Here is an 18814-nt window from a genome sequence, read left to right on the forward strand (position 1 = left end):
GGGAAAGAGACAGAGGAGAATTGAAAGAAAATGAGATGAGGAGGGAGAACCTCTAGGGAAGGAATAAGAAATGAAAGAGAAGAAAAGGGAAGCAAATGAGGAATGGAAAAAGCAGAGGAATAAAGAGAGAGGGGCAGAGGAGAGGGAAGAGGAGAGAGAGGGAAAGGGAGGTAGAGAGAAAGGTGATGGGGATGAGGAAGATAAAAAGGGGGGAAGGAGGTGAAGGAAAGGAGTGGGAGGGAGAACAGAAGCAAAGGGATCATCAAGCCCTTCCTGGGGGCTGGGAGGAGGAAGGAGAGAGAATTCTCATATTTTTCTTCAGCTTATCTCCAGGTACAGAAGCCACACCACTGTCCACTCCTCTATCATTCCATCATACCCCCCTCTAAAGACTAACTGAGCTTCTCTGTGCTTCAGTGATATGGACATGGTTCTTACCTCTGCATCTGGAAGCTGAGTAGAACCAATCCCCAGCTCTTCACACTTTCATCTGCTCAAGAACTAATGTGGATTCTATGGGGAGCAAACAGAAGGACCCTGTCCTGCTAAAGCTGATGGTCTAGTGGAGGCACAGGCAGAAAACTGGAACTTACAATGTAGGGTCTGACGTCTTTGACAAGAGAAACTCAAGGCACAGTCCAGGCCTTGAGGACCTTAAGAATTTCCTCACAAAAAGTAATGTCTCAGGAGGGACCAGATTCTCTTGAAGTTTATAACAAGAGCAGAGAAGATGGAGGAAGAATGCAAATCTCACTGTCCAACAAGAACAGGAAACGTTCCAGAAAATGAAAGATAATGGCCAAAGCCAAATGCATATGGTGTCAGGCAGAATGACGGGGAGGGTCCCTGGGAAGGAGGCCAGAGACTAGATTAAGATGGCCTCACAGAAAACTAAGAAATTAAGGTCTCCTATAAAAACACATATTATTGAAGTCTCTTGTAACAAGACAAGAAGGTCCTCTTATTGCTTTTGGAAGATCTTCAGAGAGAACCAGGCTGGGGCAAGGACACATTAAGTATAGCCGCAGACCATGGGAGAAGAAGCTCCAGTGGGTTATTGGCTCTGAGGAAGAGACCCAAGAGACTGGATTGTGGAACCAATGTAGCCTGACTATTGGAATACGAGGAAAGGCAAGGAAAGTCACAACAATCCTGAGGTTTCTGATCAAGGCAAATAGGTGGAAACAGACATTGTCCCTGAGACAGAAGGCACTAAGGAAGAAGGAGGAGCAACTGGCTTAGTCTATGTGGCTTTGAGATCTCATGGGAAGAGCAAGAAAATTGCATAGAGAAGTTGGTTATTTGGGTCCAGAGCAGGAGTCAGCAAATTATTTCTAGAAATAGCCAGGTATTTTTGCATTGGGGATCACACAGCCTCAGCTATAATGGCTCACCTCTGGTGGTTGTGGCCGGAAACTAGTAACAAATAATATATAAACCAACTGATTTGGCTATGTGCAATAGAACTGATTTGCAAAGGAAACAACAGACTGGATTTGTTTCAAAGGCCTCTGGCCTAGAGCATCAGAGACATATTTGCCCTGGACATAACTAGGGAAATGTTGTTTGGAATTTTGGCTGTGGATGAAGATGGGGGAATGGCCCTGAGAGAGTGAAGGAAGGGCCTATGACAGCTGTAGAGAGATTATATGTGGAGGTGCAGATGTAGATAGAAATATGAGAGGATTTCAAACAGTTCATGAAAATGAAATTGTCATGAGTATCAGTTTATCCTGTTGCAAAATTTTTTTGAAATCCACATACAGTGTTTTCATGACATGCATTATCTATTAACTTTTTGACAAGCCTTTATATCCACTAAGACATTTATCTGTATTTGTCTCTATATAGTTATTAGATGGAAAGAGATTTATTTTGAGAAATTGGCTCATTGACTGTGGAGTTGGCAAGTCTGAAATCTTCAGGGCAAGCCAGCAGGATGGAGACTCAGGTAGGAGTTAATGCAGCATCTAGAGGAAGTTTCTTCCTTGCTGGGAAACCTCAGATTGTGTTCCTAACACCTTCAGCTGCCTGGATGAGGCCCATTTAAAGTCAACTGATTATAAACCATAACCACATCTGCAAAATACTTGTCCAGAGATTCAGTTAAATAATTGGGTACTATAGCTCAGACAAAGAGACATATATAGGGAGCCATCACAAAGGTCTCTCAGAGTTTGTTTATATGCAGCTACATCATTCCTAGGGTTTGAATGGTTCTGACAAAACCGACTTTGAAATTTTATTCTCATGATAATGGTCTTAAGAGGGTGGAAACTTAATCTGAGCAGAGCATTAAGTGGGGCCTCTGAGAGGTAACTAGGATTAGATAAGGTCATCAGGATGGGGCTCCCATGAATGAATCCTGGTGGTCTTAGAAGAGAGAGACCAGAGCTGACACCTGCTCTTACCCTCTCTCCATGTGATGCCCTGTGCCATCTTGGCACTCTGCAAAGATCTCTCACCAACAAGAAGCCCTCAGAGGTGCAGCCCATCAACCCTGGGTCTTCAGAATTGTGAGCCGAATATATTATTTTTCTTTGTAAGTTACCCAGTTCATGATATGCATCCTAGAAACAGAAAACAGACTAAAACAATTGTATTGATATCCTGTGTTTGGGACCATCAGTTGGTGTAATGGCTATGTTGCTGGATTCCCATGTAGTCGACCGCAGTTCGAGTCCTGGACCTGGTGGCTTAAACTCAGGCCAGGCGCGTGTGTGTGTGTGCCCAAGATCCTGAGAGGAGAATGGAGGAGAAGGGATTGAAGCGTGGCCATCCCCCCTGGGGAGGGGGGTGTGATTTCTTGCCTTCTGTCTCTCTGTCTCTCTGACGAGCGTATGCGCCCTATAGCAAAACCCTCTCAAAAATAGTATATATATATACTATTTTTATATATATATATATATCCTGTGTTACACTTGGGATCAATGAAGATCAGTACAATTGCTGTTTTGAATACAGGTGCCACCATGCCCATTTTCAACATCAATGCTGAAGGCTCTATCTGTCTTTGCAGAAGCATATCCTCCACAGCTCTTTCTTTCCTGGAAAAGTTCTTTAAATACGCACTCTGACAGAAATTGAAATACTGGATGGTATAAAGGCATGGAGAGCAACTATGGACGCCAGAGACAGGGTGGGAGGAGGGCGGGAAATGGTGCAGGGTGAGAGGGAGGGAGTCAAAGGGGAAAAGAAAGAAGCAAAACATTTTAAAAACACAAAATGGGAAATTATTTGTTGATAATACGTATGATAGTATCTTTGAGCCAATATACATTATATTCTGGATGGGAAACTTTCTTTTGTGTCCTATAATTATATACAGTGGTTGATTGCAAAATTTAAAAGAATACGTATGTCTCAAGGACACCCCATCCCTGAGGCACAGGAGTTCAGAGGTGTTGAAGGGCCTAGTTGGCCTCCCCTCCCCTCAGCCACCAATCTCTGCACATCTGCAACACAGCAGCCCAGCTGTGACAATTCTTTAGGGAAGAAAGGATTTGCAAAGCCTAATAATGACAGCATACATATGTATACATTCTCCACAAAGCCTGTTTATTTTAAAAAATCAATTTCTCTTCTACAGAAGGCATATTACAAAAAGAAACGTGAACTCAGCGGCATCCCTGCCAGTTCTAAGCCTCATCTCGGAGCCGCTGAGATGTCTGACCAGGAAGCTGTGCACACTGAAGGACGTAGTTTCTACACCAGACTGTGGGAGCATCCCCTGCCAAATCCCCCATCTGGATCTCATGTTCAGGGTGCAGGGACCATGCAGGATGAAGGAGATACCAAGGCCAGGTCAAGCAAGAGCTGGGTAGGCCTGACGTGGGAATGGTAAGTTAGAAAAATGCAGGGAGAAAGAGTACCTGGAAAGTTGCTTGTGTTGTCTCAGTTACCCCAGTCATAGAGAAGAGCCCAAATCTGGTGACTCCCTGATAGAAGACTGAGTACAATGGATTTGCCACCTCCTACCCCACCTACCCACATTCACCCATGTAAGGGACAAGGCTGACAATCAGCTTGCCTTCCCAGGAAGACGGTGGTATGTTTAAAAACTGGGCACACATGTTTTTATTGCACATCGCACTAGAGAATTAAGGCAGAAATGGCTGTCATGATGTCTGCTGCTCTCAACTTCACCTCAGATTTCAGCCACTATGGCTGTGGATATTCCCAGGGGCTTTGGCTGGCTGAGGGCCCCATAATCATGCCTGGAGCACACTCAGCGTGTCTGGCTTTCTGCTCCATCAGGGTGGTGCCGTTCTCCCAGCCCAGATGCACAGGTTTAGCTCAGACAAGGAGGGGGCTGAGCAGTCCTAAGGGGTATGTCAAGTAAGGATGGAGACAGGAGCCAAGACCCTTCTGCCCATGCTACTGACAGCTCCCAACAGCCACTTGTGTGTTCTCAGACAGCCTGGAGGGATGGCCCCACCGCCTGCAGCAGCGACTTCAATTACACACCCTTACACTGGTGTTTCCCTCTTCTCTGTTTCCTCTCTCCCGCTCCTTGAGATTGTTCCCAAATAAACCATGTGGTTCCAAGTCCTCAGGTCTTTATGCTCTCAGGGACCCCAGCTAGGATCTGGAACCACTGATGCCCTCGCTGAGGGTCCTCATTGCTGGCTCAGCACCTACTCAGCTGTTGCTGGCTCTGTGACCCTGCCCTAACCAGAACAAGTCTATGGGTACAACAGGAATGTTAATAGACTTGACTCTAGAATAGAACAGGTCCCTGGGAAATTCGTGTCTCCAGAAAATCAGGAACTACTGCAATCCCTTCACAAATGTAAACTCTGGTGGGGAAATGATTTACATTCACTTTTACTTCTTTACGTTTTCAACAATGCCAAGGGTCAAGTGCACGGAGAGGAAAACACTGCATACCTACAAGGTACTTACGATACAGCACTGAGGAGATTGAGGTCAGGGCCAGAGTGGAAATTTTTTGCAATGAGATCTTGGAAAGGATCTCACACCTAGAGAAGACTTCCCCTAAAATGCGTTGACTGAAATGAGTCACACCTTAGACTGGGAAGTGCATCTTACCAGAGGGCAGAGAGCTGCAAACAGTGAAGAACAATGCTACTTACTATAAACTACATCTGCAAACACCTCCTCCAGAGGAACCCCCGATCTGTTTTCAGGACATGAGAATTGTTAAATGGATATTAATTATATGTTAACTATACAATTAATATAGAATTAATGTGCACACATGCCCCGTGCACTCAGGGAGCTCTCTGGACATGAGCCTGGGACCCTTCCATGTGGTGTCCAGCAGCACAGAGAGCTGCATCACTGCTGTGCCACAGCTGACTCCTGTGTCTGCGTCTTGACCAGTCTGGGCTGGCTGAGGCTGGGAGTGGATCGCAAACGTGGAGTCTGTCAGTTGTGCTGTATCTCTGTTTCTTGCATTCTCTCTCTCCCCCGCTTCTTTCACTCTCTCTCTCTCTCTCTCACTCTCATTCTCTCATTCTCTGTGTCTCTCACTCATGGCAGAAATAAGATAAAATAGGCTTTTAAAAAATATAACAAAATAATCAAGTTTTACTTCTTGCTTATGCTGGGTGCCCATGGGCTGAAGGCTCTGTCTGCTCTTCGCTGTCCTCACTCCTGGCTGGATTAACTGGCCATAACTGGCAGGGGGAAGAAGTATGGCAGCTCACTCATTGGCCCCTAAGCCTCCACCAGACTTAACATACATGAGTTCTGCTCACCTGGCATTGACCGAAATGAGTCACACCTTAGACTGGGGAGTGCAATCTTACCAGAGGGCAGAGAGCTGCAAACAGTGAAGAACAATGTTAATTATTATAAACCACATCTGCAAACACCTCCTCCAGAGGAACCTCCTGATCTGTTTTCAGGACATGAGAGATATTAAATAGATATTAATTATATATTAACTATATAATTAATATTTTCCCTTTTCAAGTACAATAAATACTCACATTTGGTTGTATTTATTGCCTTAGTAACATTTTATTAATATATGAATATATATTTTAAATACTTAATAATATTTTAGTTCTATAAAAATGTGTTTTTGTTGTTGACTTGTTTTTTTTGTTTTTGTTTTTGTTTTTGTTTTTTCAATAGGGCACATGCATTCACCAGAGAGCGAGCGAGTGCATAAGTGAGAAATCACTTCCCGGGCAGAGGGTAACACCACAGTCTCCTCCAGTTTCCTTTCAGGATTTTGGGCATACACACACAAGCACTCGCATGATTTTTAAGCCAGCAGATCTGGGACTTGAACCGTGCATTCAGCCATGTGGAATCCAGTGCCTTAACCTCCATGCCGCCCGGTATCCCCAAACACGTGCATATTTTTAAACTTACTTTATTATTTCATTAATCTATTTATCACAGCATTCGAGTTTTTACTCAAGAACTTCAGCCCCTATCAGTTTTCTTTCCTATGAAGCTCTATATTCTACAATCATACATTTGTCTCTCTTTTTAATCTTTTTTTTTTGCAATTTTCCAGAGAGTATGTACGCTTATTGGAAAGAGATAGAGAAAGCACTGTACGTGGGGGATGCTCACACCACAATCCCTTTTCCATCTCACCCTCCTTTCAGGATTCTGGGCATTTGCGCACATGTGCCCACCATGATTTTCAAGCCACGGGTCAGGGACTCAAACCTCACAATAGGCCATGAGGGATTCAGTCACCTTAGCCACCATCAAGCTACAAGCTAGCTCTCATTAGCATTTTCTTGTTTGTTTGTTTGTTTTTGGGGGGAGGTTTTGTTTGTTTGTTTGTTTTTGTTTTTGTCATAGGGCATGTGTGTTTTTTGGAAAGATTCAGAGTCAGTGAGAGGGAAAGTAAGAAATTACACTCTATAGGAGATGGCCATACCACAATTCCTTATCCTTTTCCAATCTCCTCCTGGGATTTTGGCCAGACACACACATGCGTGCTCATCCAGCATGAGTTTCAAGACACCAAGTCCAGGACTCAAACTGCAGTCAGCCATATGGGAATCTAGCACCTTCGCCCCTTTGCCACCTACTGGCTCCCTACCTCTCTATTTTTTTTAAGTTTATGTATTTATTTCTTCCATGAGCCAGAGAGAGAGAGAGAGAGAGAGTAACAACAGCCCTACGAGGTTCTTGGTGCCATGAGCCACCCTAGGCTCAGCCAGCCAGGGATCACAGGAACCCATGTTCCCAGTTGCTCAGGGAGGTCCTGAGATACAGACCTGTACCCTTCCTACATGAACCAGTCTCAGAGCATTGTGTTTTACTGCTGCAACCCCTTCAACTCCTCCGTTTGCCTCTTCGGTGTAACTTTGTAGGCCCTTCTTTGGTGATTAGGAAAGGACCACTCCAATACTCATCATGGAAAAGCGATTCCACAGTCCTGCAGTGGCAATGCACCACACCTAAAGGCAAAGCCAGGCTGAGAGGGGAAGGAGAGAACTGAAAGTTAAAAAAACAAGAAGGTCAGACTCGAGACAGGGAGGAACGGGATTGATGGGGTTAGAGACCCTTATGCCCCACCCTCCCTCCTACCTCATGAGGTGGCTTGAAGGGCAAGGCAACTTGTGGGGAGCACTGAGACTCAGAGGAGTCACTCAGAAATGCAGAGCTGTCCTTTCATGCAACCCAAGCCTTCCCATCCATTTACATCAGAGTTAGGGATGAGATGCTGAGGGCTCAGGGGACACACACAGATGCCAGGACCATCAAGGCTGTGCAGCTGGTGATGAAGGAAAGTTTAAGTTCCACCCAGGCACCTAGAGGGTTATCTCAACCCCAGCTGTTCCAGTGCTATCCACCCCAGAGACCCACCCACCTCCCTACAGCCTAGCAGGGTAGTCTCCTCCCTCCTAGACTGTCCCTCTCCAGCCTGAGCATGCAAACGCCTTCTCTCAGGACTCATCCCTGTGATTCAGGACCAGATTCAAAGGTCAGACCAGGGAGAACCTTTATGGGGGAAAAATAGTCTTTTGATTTGTTTTTCTCATGTTCTATACTGAATGCATTTGCTGATAAACAAGGGACAAGAGGCATCAGGAAGATGGGTTTGTTCATGGTTTCCAACTCATGCTACCGTTTCCTGATACTCGTGATTAGGGAAAGACTCGGGATGAGGGAAAGAAAAGGGCACCCAGGTTTCAAATCCCTGAGCTCCCAGAGGGAGCTGCCCAGGCCCAAGGCCTGCCTCCAACCATGCACTGGCTCTGTGCCTTTGCACAAGTCACTTGGTACCTCGAAGTCTGCTTCGGGCCAGCGTGGTGGCATAGTGGTATCACACTGTCCAAATGAAACTGAATCCATATAGAAGATCATGAGTTTGGTTTCTCTACCCACCTGTGTGCACCAGGTATATAAGGCCATGATCCTGGTTGGCTGGGAAGGCTAAGAGGACTGATGTGTGAGCCCCTGCTGAGGGTACTTGTTTTCCTCTCTCTCCCTCTCTTCTTCTCTCCTTCTCACTCTTTCTCTCACATACAAAAGATATAAATTTAAAAATATATGTGTATATGAGTGTATAAATATCTGTTTCATATATATATGTATGTGTGTGTACATATATACATGTGTGTATATATATCTGTACACACACACATATATACAAATATATAATTTAGATAGAAAGATAGATATATAAATAGATACTTTATCTTTTCCATCTAAGGTAGGTCTGCTGCCTTCTTGTATCATAAGAAGAAGTCCTTGAAAGCAAAGGCCGCTTCTTTCCTCTTACATCCTCCCGTGACCTCCCAGAAATTGAGCTACACTGGCTAATATTCTTTAGATAGTCATCTTCTGACTGTACACAAAAGACGAACCATTCTAGGCTTAAGTGTTCTTAACTCTTTTGTCAACTTGACTTAGATAGCTTAACTCACTGCTAATAACAGTTTGCATTTTTGAATAATTACTGTACACCAGGCAGTGTTCTGAACAGGTTACATTTTGTAAGCTCCCTCTTATTCAGTCCTCAATAACACAGTAAGCAGAGTACAGTTATCACCATCAGATGAGACTCACTCAGGTTACAGATGAGTCCACTGAGACATGGCGAAGTTAGTACCTTTCCTGAGGTCATGCCTCCAGAGTGGAAACGCGATTCTGGGGGTCTGGCTCCCAAACCCAGGCCCTTCTCCTCCTTGCCCACCCCTGTTCTCTACTTACTGATCCTCCCACACACTTTCTGGAGGCTGTCTTCTGTGCACGGCTCTTTTCTTTATCTAAAGGCGAAACACTACTTCCCTTCTCAGGATTATCCATGTCTCTGTCTCAAGACAGTTACTATCTTTGTACGACTGTACTCTACCATTATCCTTCAAAACAAAGCTTGAGGATCAAGGGTGGAAAAACACAAAACCTGCACACTTTGTGTGTGTTGGGTAGGAAATTGGTAGTGTCTGAGGCCAGGAAGAGGACTTAGCCATATCAATTGTGACTGGAGTTGGGGGTCTCCACCACATCCCTTTTCTCATCCTCACCCACTAAGTCCACATGGCAGGCCTGCTCCACTATGAGAAGCTCCACTCTCTCCCAACAGATATCCTCTGAATTCACCCTCTTGGAGTTTTCATATCAGCAATAAATGTTCTCAAATGGCTATTGCTCCAGAAGCATTTGCAAAGAAGAAATGAAAATGTGATCACCAGGGTAAGGAAACTAATGTATTTTACACTGCTATAGAAATGAGGAGACTGAGATCATTCCCACCTAGAAGTCACACTCCCCTGGCTCCTGTCTGACTGTGTCTTTCTGACATCCAGACCAAGGGTGGCCGAAGGCACCCAGCAATTCCTGGCTCTAGTCACCCAGGCCTTGGGTCTGTCCTCCCTTTCCTCTGGAAGAGCACAGCTCGGTAGAACTCCATTTCCTCCTCCATCAGAAGGTGACACTGCCAATTGGCCTCAGGGTGGTCTTGACCATTAAACACTTGATGCATGCAAAGTCTACCAGAAAGCCAGGGGCTCTGCAGACAACTATGAATTCTGGCTGAAATCAAACAGAAATGGAGCTTGAGAATGAACATGTTTAATGAACAAAGACCAGGCAGATTCTGACCATGTGGCAATTTAGATGCCACCTGGAAAATAAATCCATCTCTTCATTCAGAGACTCTGCAGAAACATAAAAAGACAAACGTGTATATAAATGGCCCTAACTCAGATCCAGCAAGACCCATCTTGTTACGTCAGACACAACCAGAGTAGCTCTTGCTGGGGCTATTAGACACTTAGGTGGGTGGCCAAATGTAGAGCATCAATGAGACCAACAAGCATAACTATACAATCGTAACTCCTATTTATGCCTGGTACTGTGTATATATTGCTCTCTTCATCCCAATAACCTTTTCTTTTTTTTTTTCTTTAAGAGAGATTTTTTTGATCACCAGAGAGAGAGAGACAGAAAGAAAGTGATAAATCACCCCCCGAGGTATGGCCATGCTGCAATCCCTTCTCCTCCAGTCTCCTCTTGGAATTTTGAGCACACACACACATGCACCCAGCATGAGTTGAAATCACCGGATCTGGGACTGAAACAGGGTCAATGACATGGGAGCTCAGTGACAACCATTAACGCCATCTGCTGGTCTCTTTCTCCACAATAACCTTTGATGCTTTCCAATGCAGAGATGAGGAAATTGAGCTATGTTTCCCCCAAACTAGAAAACAAGTTGGATCCAGCAACCTAAAGTTCTTTAGAGATGGGAAACATTAGTCCTTTTTTTTCCAAATGAGGCTGTGATATTAATGGACTTACAGCAAACCCAGCCCATGCTGTAGTGCCCAGGCCCTAGCCTGTAGTAGAATAAACTCTCTGCTGACTCTCTGGATGGATTGGAGGAAAGAGAGATAGGCCTTCATGGAAGAGAATCAGTGGCCCCATTTTTAAGGAGAGGAGGGGAACAGAGACTGTGTAAGTAGGTACAGTCACTGATAAATGCACTCATGCACAGACATTGGTTATCCCCCCGTTTATTCACTGATGTGCCTCTCTCCCCTAGAACAGTACTTGATGCAGAGTAGGCACAATAGTATGAGATCACCAGGAGGGGAACTCCTGTAGATTTATTAAAATAAATATGTGAATAAATGAATGAATGAGGAAATGCCAAAAGCACAGGTAAGAGTGGAGTATGTTTTCCAAATGAGGCTGTGATATTAATGGACTTACAGCAAACCCAGCCCATGCTGTAGTGCCCAGGCCCTAGCCTGTAGTAGAATAAACTCTGCTGACTCTCTGGATGGATTGGAGGAAAGAGAGATAGGCCTTCATGGAAGAGAATCAGTGGCCCCATTTTTAAGGAGAGGAGGGGAACAGAGACTGTGTAAGTAGGTACAGTCACTGATAAATGCACTCATGCACAGACATTGGTTATCCCCCCGTTTATTCACTGATGTGCCTCTCTCCCCTAGAACAGTACTTGATGCAGAGTAGGCACAATAGTATGAGATCACCAGGAGGGGAACTCCTGTAGATTTATTAAAATAAATATGTGAATAAATGAATGAATGAGGAAATGCCAAAAGCACAGGTAAGAGTGGAGTATGAGTGTAGCTAGACCCAGAATTCCAAACTGGAGCCTTCAGAGAGTTCATCTGGTGTTCTGTGCATGACCCCTTCCTGCATGAGTGGGCAAAAGGCAAGGCCTTGTCCACCTTGACTGCCCACCCCCACAGTAGGGTAGCCAGGAATGAAGAGTGATATGTCAGGAAATGATCAACAGGACACTTTGGTCTTTGACACTGAAAAGGTTCTCCAGGCAATATTATACATCCTAGCTTTCCTCAGCTGGGACTCTCTAAGAATGAGTGGGTAAGGGCTGCCCAAAGACAGGTTGTAATCCCCAGAACCTGTGAATATGTGATATTATATGGGATTTAGGTTAGCTGAGTCTACCATAAAAAAAATACCGTAGACTCCAAAGCAAACTTAGTTTCTCATGGTTCCGGAAGCTGGAAAGTCCAAGATCAAAGTGATGTCAGGGAGGCCAGACCTGTAGCCTAGTGGTTAAGGAACTGGATCCCACATGGCTAAATGTTGCCCCTGGCAGCTTAAAAGTGTGTCAAGCATGTGTATATGTGTCCTCAACCCCAATAGGGTGGACAAATGGCAGAGACAGGATTAGAGCATGACCACGTCCCAGTGGAGCGGGGAGGGGTGCTTCCTCTCTCTTACTCTCTTTTTCTCTCTCTCTTCACCCATCTCTGGCAAGTGTTATGTACCCTATGGCAAATTTTAAAAAAATAGATGTCATCAACGTTGGTATCTGGTGAGGGTGCTCATCTTGGCTTGCAGATGGCACGTTCTCAATGCTCCTTCACATGGCACTGTCTCTGGGCTCCCTCTTATAAGGCCCCTGGTCTCATCGGGGGGGCCTTACCTCATAGCCCACCCTAACTCTAATTACTTCTCCACATATCATCATGTGGGGGTTAGGGCTCCAACATATGGATCTTGGAATATGCAACCATTCCGTTCAGAACACAGGGACTTCAAAGGCATGACTAGATCAAGGATCCTGCCATGGGAAGATGATCCTGCATTATCTTGGTGCATCCATATCATCACAAAAGAGGGAAGGGGGGGTCCAAGTCAGAGAATACAGTTGGAGGAGGGAAGCAGAGGTCAGAGCAAGGCAGCCATGATCCAGGAAACAGGCCGCCTCTAAAAGCTAGGAGAGGGAAGGGAACACTTTCCCCTAGAGCCTCCTCCAGCAATGTAGCCTGCGGACTCCTTCATTTCACACGTTTCACCTCCAGAACTGTAAGGGGGTGACTTCGTGTCTGTTAAGTTGTCACGTTTGTGGCAATCTGTTACAGTAGCAATGGGAAACTATAATACATGCCCACATTTCCGCCCCTGCATACCTGCCTCCAGGGAGCCTCAAACCTAAGCCTTGTTTTTCTCAAGATTTTATGGAATGCACTAAAGATTTCAAAAATGTATTAGCTAATAACTAAGGAAGAATAATGGGGAAGTAAAGTTTGCCTTACCAAGAATGAAGTTCTGCTCCCTTCCTGTCCAGCTTGCTCTCCGCCTGTGTATGCCCCCTCCAGACAGGGACGTTCTAATAAACTCTGAACAACCTCTCTTGACACCAAGGCCAGTACAGAAAAAAAAAAAAATGCAAGTTGTTCTTTTTTTTTTGAGATTAAAATAGCTTGACGGGGCTCCAGGTAGATAATGTATGTTTGCACAGCATAACTATTAGAATTGAGCAATGCCCGTGGGAAAATTGGCAGATCCAGCTTCTAAATTAACCTTTGAAATAGTTGCAAAGTAGCAACAATAGAGCGGTCTAACATTTCATTCTTAGGGTTACCTATCTTTTTAACACTTATAGAATACCTACATACATTTTCTCATTTAACTTTCAAAGTACTCCAAAACTAACATGTTAAGATCCTCACTTTGGGCTAGCCAGTGACTTGGTGGTTACGGCCCTGGATCCCATGTGGCTGACAGCATGGTTTAAGCCCTGGACTTGGAGGTTTGAAAAACACTCTGGGCACGTATGTGTGTGTGTGTGCATGCCCAAAGTGCCTAGAGGAGAATGGAGGAGAAAGGGTTGCAGTGCGACCATTCTCCTGTATGAGTGCATTCTCCCTTCCTTTTTCTCTCTGTCTCTTCATCTCTCTCCAGTGCGTACATGTGCTCTCTGCCTCACCCTACCCCCTGCCAAAAAATAAATCTCCATTTCATGGATGGGAACAGTGCAGCTTTCCCAAGACTGGACAGGGGTTAGTGTTGTGGATTAGACTAGATCAGTTGCTCTGTGTAATGCAATGTTGTCTGAGCACCTGGAACATGGCAGGCACAGCTTTGATCCCTGGGAGACACAGCTATGAAGGCCCTGTGGCCCTCTACTTTGCACAGACTGGGAATCTCCCAGGTCTGGGGATCCTCTTGCTTTGCTCTGAGCAGAGAGCATGTACAACTCCTGACATCCCCGTGGGACACTGGAACTTTCCTCCACTCCTGTAGGGCCTCATTGAGGAACCCACTCACACCCACTCCGATCCATCTACTGTAGATAAAACCAGCAGTGGTGTTTCACCTCCATGGGGCCCATTTACAACAGGGAGCCCAAGGTATGTTCCCTACATAGCCCTATTTTTGTAATCCCAGATATAAAAAAGAAAATTTGAAACAGAGAAAAGTCAGTCCCTTCTCCCACTGAGTTCCTTCCTAAAGGCCTTCCCTTTCCCCAGGACTGACAGGTGACACTGCCCTCTGGTCCCAGTGCTGTGACCTGGCCCCTGGTATGATGCCATCACCAAAGAATTTGGAAAACAGGAATCACATTCAGGCAGCAACAGGCAGAGCTTCCCTGCAGCCTTCGGTGGAGACAGGATGTGAGACAGACAGAACCCAGAATAGAATCTCGGTGACTGCTGGCAGAGGACGAGACCGCAGAGGACAGCGGGGCCTCAGTCCAGCCCTCCGTCCTAGGCAGTGTTATCTCACAGCTCTCTGAGAGAAGCAGCGGACAGCCTCCACCTAAATCACACTGGAAGACCCGGAATCGGCTGTCCTTCCTCCGGTTTATGGGCCACACGCCTATTCTAAGTAGAAAATGTGCAGGGAGTCTGCCTTCTGAAACTGTGGTGCAGGTGATGTCCCAAGGAATCTCTTTTCCCACAGAGTTCATCAGCGTCCATTGCAGTAGGAAACTGAGGTTCCCTTCCCTCTAATCCTCCTCTCTCTTCTATCCCAGTGAAGTTGATATATTCCCTTTCCTCCCTGTGCCCTGCACCCCCACCTCAGGCCCACAACACACCTCCCTCTTGCACTGGTAGGTGACCAAGCTCACCCTGTCCCCAGGCCCAACACGCTCCAGGCCCCCACACCTGCTCCTTCTACTACCACCTTCCATGCCAGAGTCTGTTTGGAGCTTGGCTTGCCAGTTGGCAGAAGCATCCTGTGCTATCATCTTCCTTGAGACCTCCTGCCCCCTCTCTCCTCCTCCTCTGTGCTCCCAAAGCATCGATTCTGCTTTCTACTAAACTACTCCCTTTGTATATCCAAAACTACCTGCTTCAACATTATCGAAGTGCTTTTCAACCAAGACATTTAGCATTGTCTGGGGGGCATTTCTTATTGTCATGACTTGGGAGTGGAGGTCCTACTGGTGTCTGGTGAGACCAGGGATGATGCTAAACATCCTTCAATGCACAAAGCAGCTCTGCCCCAACAGAGTATGAGCCGGCCCCAACTGTCAAGCGTGCTGACTGAAGCAACACTGCTCTTGATCATATGCATTACCTGATGGCAGAAATTTCAGCCTATTCATTTTTAAATCTCCAATGCCCAGCTCAGAAGCTAGTACAGAGAGTCATCCTATGTCATTTTGTTCTTGGTAAATAAAAATCTTTGCAGGCATGATCATAATACACTCCCCTCTAATGCTGGGTCTAAAGACCTGCCTGGGTCTGGACCTACTCACCCAGTTCCTTGTTCATCTGAGGATCACGAGCCTCTCTTCTCAGAGTGACCTTGGTGCAAACACCACAACAGAGGCAGTAAGTGTTCTCCATAATTAATTTCACTGACTCCATGCATTTTCCTATTGTGGCTCCATTATTAAATGAGCAGTGAGCCCGAAGGAAAAGATCCTTCTTGCAATTACACAGGCAGAAGGCAACTCAACAACTGGAAAAGTGAAATGTCAATTTTGACAATGGCATAGTGGCTCAGAAGCATTGCAGGCAGGCCTGACTCATTAAATCTAGCAATGTTAGCAGTCTGGAAATGGAGTGGACAGAGCCGGAGGAAGTGCACAGGGTCGAGGCCAGCCTGCAGCAGCGGCAGCTGAAGCAGGCTCAGATGGACAGGGGCAGGAGTGGCGTGGATGCACTTCTTCCATTCCACTTTCTCTACTGGGACCTAAGGACACTACAGAGTAGACGGCAAAGAGGAGAAAGAGTCCACTAAATAGATAGTACTGAAGTTGTTGGTATCAATTTTCAGAAAAAAGTGGAATGAGAAGAGGCTCAACTTGTCAGCTTTTGGCTTCATCCAATCAAGTTGCAACCGGCCTTCCTAACTTCTCCCCTGAGTGAGTAAATAAATGAGTCACTGAGCAGAGTTCAATCAGATGACTTTGCCTAGAAGGGCAAAGGTCAGTTGACAAAAAGGTAATGTTTGCTGTGTCAAAGTTTGAGTTTTACTTGAGATGAACAAAATTTTAACCTGGGGAGAAGCATGCTAAGTTTAGAGTGTTAAAGAGATCTCTGTATAAATATGTGCCCTACAACTTTGAAACTCAGAACCAATGTCCTGATTATTTGTACTCTACTTTGGATTGGATTTTGTTTCTCTTCATAATTGCCAGAGGGCACGTTCACTTCCCAGAGAAAAACAGAGATAGAGAGAGAGAAAGCACCCCACAGGGGGCATGGCAATTCCATAATCCTGTCTCTATTTCCCTACCTTATCGGGATTTGAGGCACACACAAATACTTGGCATATTTTTCAACCCATCAGAGCTGATATTTGAACTGTGGTCAACCAAGTGGGATCTGACTCTCTTAACCATCAGGCCATGGGGCCAGTCCTGAACTGGGTTTTTAATTGAAAAAACTAAAGAACCCTTTAATGCTGAGTAGTATTATAACAATAACCCCCACTTCAAAACATCTTCCACCTAAAACCTAGACTTTGTCTCTGGTAGCTGTGCTCTAATTTAGTATATGTGATATAATTTCAACCGCACAGTGGAAACAGTCAAAAAATAGACTTAGGAAACATACTAGAAAATTTCAGTTGGTTGCCTTTGGGAGGCAAGTTCTTGTGTTCTCCTCTTGTCTCTTATTTTTATTATTATTATTATTATTATTATTTTGGTCCAGATATTCTGTGGGGTGTGTGTGTGTATTGAGTGTTCATGGACTGGCTGCCCTGCCCTGCCCTCAGCACCTCTTTGAGAACCTTTCATCTCATCATCCCAGGAACACAAGAGCTGCCTTGTGTATAGGATATGTCCACACCCCAGGTTAAGTGGATTCCTTAGACACCTGAACCAAACTGCACTAAATCAGTCTTTTCTCCAGATTTTTGGAAGTGAAACTGAGACATGTCTCTCCAATGGCTGAAACATAAGATACAGGAGTTCGAGAGTTGGTGGGACAGCTGAATAAGTGTGGGACAGACTTTTGTTTGCCAAAGAGAAGCAGAACCAGTAGCAGGCTAGGAAGAATTCCACTGTGTTTCAGGTCCAGGCTTCTGACATTCCTGAGCTCTGTTATGTTCCTGTCCCTGGTTCTAGAAACTATCTCAGTATCTTACCAGTAATTCTCTCCCTTGCATAACCAAGTTCCAGTTAAATTTCTTCCATTTGCACTCTAATTAATTATAATTAATAACAGGTTTTTTTTTTTTTTTACTTTTACAATCATAGAAAGAAAATCTTGAGGTTAGGATTGGTTATAATTAAAGTTACTTTGCTTCTAATTTCAGATGTGTGTCTTTGCAGCCATGACGAACCCACCAAACTTGGCCTCGAGGGATTTTCCTTAGAAAGAAAGATGGAAAACCAATGCTTTCTGGGTCTATAGAGTCTTTCCCCACAATCACCTCAGTCCCACATAGTCTGAACTGGGAGAAACGTTTTTCTTTTTTTTTTTTTTAAGAGAGATTTTTTGCTATAGGATGTATACGCTCACCAGGGAGACAGAATGTGAGAAATCACCCCTCCATGGGATATGGTCATACCACAATCCCTTCTCCTCCACTCTCTTCTAGGGATTTTGGGAATGCACACACATGTGCCTGGTGTGAATTTTAAGCCACCAGGTCTGGGACTCAAACTGCAGTCAACTACATGGGAGTCCAGTCCCGTAACCATTATGCAATAGCTATCTTTTTAATGGCAGCCTTGCAGATAACCTGGCCAAGAATTCACCCTTGGGGGGGGGGTAGTAGGTATTGGACTCAAAGAAAATTGAAATTGCTTGATGGCTCTTCTGGGTGCAGTCTACTAGGATAATTTACTAAATGACCTAAGCTTCAATTTCCTCAGGGTTAGTACTGCCAATAATGGCCATCTGCCTTCTACTGTAGAATTTAGGGAGAAATCCAGTAACGTAATTCCTATAATCTCACTCAGCATGTGGTAAGTGAAATTGCAAAGGCCAGTGGCACACTGGGAGCACTGCATAATGAGAGCCTGCATTGTCACCAGCACACCTTAACTTTCACTTCCTCTTTAGAAACATTTGGACCAGCAGCTGGCTTAATGGTTATGTCGCTGGACTCCTACGTAGTCAACTGCAGTTCAAGTACCAAACTCTGTGACTTAAAAGTTCACGCAGGGTGCATGTGCCTGCATGCCCAAGATCCCAAGAGGAGAATAGAGGAGAAGGGATTGTAGTGTGGCCATTCCTTCTGAGGGGTGATTTCTTGTTTTCTGTCTCTCTGTCTCTCCAGCAAGCGCACATGCCCTATAGCAAAAATCTGTCAAAAAATGAAAAAGAAAAATTACCACTTTGGGGGCCAACCAATAGTGTGGCAGTTAAAGCAGCTGAATTCCACATGGCTGACTTCATGGTTCGAGTCCTAGACCCAGCAGCTTGAAAAACACACCAGACACATGCACAGTGTGACCATATTCCAGTGGTAGGTCCTGCCCTACCCCATTTCTTTGTCTCTCTCTGGTGAGCACGTGTACCCGCTAGCACATTGTTAATAATTATAATGATAAAGATACAGTGGCCCAACAATATAATGGTATAAATCTTTTCTGCAAGGACAAGTCTCTGGCAAATACCTTTAGTCAAACCATTTCATATTTAAGAAAAAGTATATTTTTTAATCTCAAGGTTTT

At 45.0% G+C, this 18814-nt stretch overlaps 1 long non-coding RNA gene across 2 annotated transcripts in view; it reads right to left on the reverse strand.

Moving 5' to 3' along the window:
- Positions 1-13066, reverse strand: part of LOC102475268 (uncharacterized) — a 14777-nt gene extending 1711 nt beyond the window's left edge. Inside the window, exons 1-3 of one of the 2 annotated variants that reach the window (XR_003550571.1) lie at positions 12984-13066; positions 5724-5788; positions 5097-5140 (exon numbers count right to left, since the gene is read on the reverse strand). This is a non-coding gene — a long non-coding RNA (uncharacterized LOC102475268). The remainder of the gene's footprint in view (positions 1-5096; positions 5141-5723; positions 5789-12983) is intronic. The other variant, XR_001370911.2, reaches the window with a different exon arrangement.
- Positions 13067-18814: the final 5748 nt, after the last annotated feature.

The sequence above is a fragment of the Tupaia chinensis genome, unplaced genomic scaffold (assembly GCF_000334495.1).
Source record: "Tupaia chinensis unplaced genomic scaffold, TupChi_1.0 Scaffold000459_1, whole genome shotgun sequence".
In the NCBI taxonomy this organism is placed as follows: domain Eukaryota; kingdom Metazoa; phylum Chordata; class Mammalia; order Scandentia; family Tupaiidae; genus Tupaia; species Tupaia belangeri.